The 3,933-nt window shown below is 39.2% G+C and overlaps 1 pseudogene; it reads right to left on the reverse strand.

Annotated features, from left to right (window-relative positions):
- Positions 1 to 17: 17 nt before the first annotated feature.
- LOC102824440 lies at positions 18 to 778 on the reverse strand (annotated as a pseudogene).
- Between the last annotated feature and the right edge of the window lie 3,155 nt (positions 779 to 3,933).

Here is a 3,933-nt window from a genome sequence, read left to right on the forward strand (position 1 = left end):
TTTTTACTGTTTGGCAGCTAGCCCCTTGTCTCTTCGGCAATGGTTATGCAGATACCTTTTCCTTGGGGAAGAGAAATCCATGGTTTGTTGACTTTGCCAATAACAAAAATGTTGGCAATCAGGTGGCTAGGCTGCTGCCATTGGAATCATTCATATGAACCATATCAAAAGAGTCAGGATTTCTCTCTCTGTTAGTGATCACACCAATTCTTCCCAGGTAAGCACCTCCATTCACCATATACACGTTACTAGAGTCAAAGTAGATGAAATCAGTAATCTTTCCAGTCTCCAAATCAATATGAATGGTATCATTAACCTTGATGAGGGGATCAGAATAGTGTACAGTGGGAGCTTCATGGGCCACTAAATGAGGGATTCCTTTTGTGCTCACAAAGATCTTTCTTACTTTGCACATCTTGTACTTCACCTTGTCAGGTGTAATACAATGAACAGCAAATCTACCGTTAGTATCATAGACCAGATGGAAATTATCTCCAGTTTTGGAAATGCCGATGACATTCATTAAACCAGCAGGATACATTACATCAGTTCAGACCTTGTCATTATGTTAATGATCCACTGCATGCAGGTCATTTGACTTCATCTTATGTAAGGCATACTTAAATCTGTTCCTTAAAAAAATGATCAGTGGGAGGCATTCTCTCAGCTTCTGAGGGCTTGTTGATTGATGAGGAGCAAGCACTCCAGTCAGTGTGTCCAGCATCCAATGTTTTGGGGCAGCTGTATGATTAAGATGCTTCTTGGACCCACAAGCCATGACTACACTGAGCAGGAAAGAGGCTATCGATGTGGTCTTTTAGTGTTTTCCTGAGTTCTCCTAAACCTTTTTTCCTGTGTTCTATTTGCTTTCATCTTCAGTTTTCTCCATCTTTCTCTCAATTTGTTCAAGGTACCTAAATATTATTTTTATGAATTCCTTATCAGTTAATTCCAATACCATTTCTTTCTCAGAAGCACTTCCTATGTCTATATCTTGATCACTTGTTTGAGCCACTCTGTCTTGTTTTTTCAAGTGGATTGAAATTGTCCTTTGTCACTAAGACACCGTGGTGCCATTGTATTTACAGTGAATTGCTGATTGTATGTTGGTGTATTTTTAGGCACTCAACACTTGTCTCCTTGTGTGTGTGATAAAGAATGGAAGGATGTAAACAGTTTTTGTTTTTTTGTGTGTGTGGTTTATTTTTTGCTTCTTATGTGTCTCAGTTCAAGACATGTTTGGCTTATATTGGCTATTTTCTATTGTTGACCAAGTGCTACAGGAGCTAGCAGTGACCTTTACCTAGTGGGTGGAGCTTCATGAAGTATGGGTGTGACTGGGTCACATGGAAATAATTACTGTGTCCAGCCTGATGGGTCAAGGAAAACAAAACAAACCAGAAAGCAAATAAACAACACCCAAATAAGAGAAGACACTATAAAAGAGAGAAGAGAAAGGAAGGAAAAAACAGGTAGCAGCAAAGTAAAATAATTTAATAACACAAATGAAAAACAAGGAAAGGAAAATAAAAACAAGGGAATAAAAAATATTAAGTAAGAAAAAATACAAAAGAATAAACTAGGGAGGTGGAGAGAAGAAAAGCAAAAGAGAGAAGAGAATTGTAAAGAGAAATCAAGAGAAGAAAAAAATAAAAAGGGAGAAAAAAGAAGAAAGAAAACAGTAGAAAAGAAAACTGGGAAGCAGAAAATAAAAGAATAAGAAACAAGAGATGGGAGGGAGAAGGAAAACTAAATCCAAAATAAACATCGCAAACAAGAAAAAAATAGGGGGGCGGGGGGGGAAACTGGGGCAGAGATAGGACCCAGAAAGGAGAAAACTGTGGGAGTCAGGGAACCCAGTATAAGCAGACATTTTCTGCCAACCAAGTGAGCTCACAGGATGACTAGAGAGTGTAAGAAGGTGTGCCATCAGGTCCAAGATTGAGTTCCTTCAGCCAACCAAGTAGTCTGAGTTCAGGGAACCTTAGGTGGAAGTAATTTATACCAGCTCAAGTGGTGGCTGAGGTTAAAGTACTTTTTATAGAAGGAACACTTTCCAGTTCAACAGGCAGCTGAAGTAGGGAAGTTGGTTATGGAAGCAGTTCCTTCTGGTCCAGGGGTAGTCAGTTATCTGACATTTTGCATTCTGCTGGGCTGATGAGGTGGAATTATGTGTGGTGCATCCAGTGCCTGATCCATAAGGGCATGGTTGTGACCTCAGACAGAGCAGGGGCTGTGTAGGGGCTGGGTAAGGATGGAGGAGAGTCAGCCATTTGTAAGTTTTTTGTACTATGGTAGCTTGCATGTTGCCACGATGCTGAAGCTATGTCACCAGTATTTTAAATATTAGCAGGGTACATCCGTGGTAAACAGGTTTCAGCTGAACTTCCAGACAAAGGCAGATTAAGAAGAAGGAGAGGTGGACTACATTTGACTATTTAGCAACTGAAAACCTTATGAATAGCAATGGACCACTGTCAGATAGCACCAAAATATTGAGTATTGACACATAATGAATGTTGTTGTTGTTGTTATGTGCCACCGAGTTGGTACTGACTCATAGCAACCCTATGCACAACAGAACAAAACACTGCCCAGTCCTGGACCAACCTCACAATTGTTGCCATGCTTGAGTCCATCGCATGCTGCCACTTAGCCCATCCATCTCGCTGGGCGTCTTCCTTTTTTTCTCTGACCCTCCACCTTACCAAACATGATATACTCCTCCAGTGACTGGTCCCTCCTGACAGCATGTCCAAAATATGACAGATTAAATCTGGCTATCCTGACCTCCAAGGAGCACTGTGACTGTACTTCTTCCAACACAGACCTTTTTGTTCTTTTGGAAGCCCATGGTACTTTTAATATTCTTCTCCAACACCATAACTTAAATGCATAAATTCTACAATCTTCCTTATTCACTGTCCAAATGTCACATGCACATGTCTAGGCATTAGTGAGCTGAAATGGACTGGTATTGGCCATTTTGAATCTGACAATCACACAGGCTACTATGCCAGGAGTGATAAATTGAAAAGAAATGGCATCACGTTCATCGTCAAAAATAACATATCAAGAGCTGTCATAAGGTACAAAGTTGTCTGTGATAGGATAATATCCATGTACCTACAGAGAAGACCAGTTAATGCCACACATAATGAATAGTGCCAGGATATTGTGATGGCATACAAGTCCCTCAGGATGAAAGACACTCAAAATATGACTGAGGAAGAACAGCTTCCTCAAAGTGGAGTTCATCTTGATGACACAAATAGCATTAAGCTTTTCAGATCTTCATTTGCTGATTGAGCACAACTCAAAATTAGGAGAAACATCTTTAACTATACATTAATAATTGGAACATGGGATGTATGAAGTATGACTCTAGGAATATTGTAAGTTGTCAGAAATGAAATGGAACACAAAAAGATCAAGATCCTGGGCATTAGTGAACTGAAATGGACTGGTATTAGCTATTTTGACTTTGACAATCAAATGGTTTACTAGGCCAAGAATGACAAATGCAAGAAGAACAGCATTGCATTCATGATCAAAAAGAATATTTCAAGGTCTACCTTGAAGTATAATTCTCTCTGTGATAGGATAGTAGTCATACATCTACATGGAAGACAATTTAATACCACTATTATTCAAATTTACACACTAACTACTAAAGTCAGTGATGATGAAATTGAAGAATTCTACCAATTTCTTCAGTCTGAAATTGATCAAACAAGCAATCAAGATGTACTGGTAATTATTGGTGATTGGAATTCAAAAGTTGGAATCAGATGGGAAAAGATAGAAGGTATACATGGAATAACCCTATCAAAAAGAAATGACCTGGAAAACAATATGGCACTTCCTCAGAAGGTTGAAAATAGAAATACCATTCGATCCAGCAATTCCACTACTGGGTATCTACCCACAAGA

Source organism: Chrysochloris asiatica, unplaced genomic scaffold, assembly GCF_000296735.1.
Source record: "Chrysochloris asiatica unplaced genomic scaffold, ChrAsi1.0 scaffold00357, whole genome shotgun sequence".
Lineage (NCBI taxonomy): Eukaryota > Metazoa > Chordata > Mammalia > Afrosoricida > Chrysochloridae > Chrysochloris > Chrysochloris asiatica.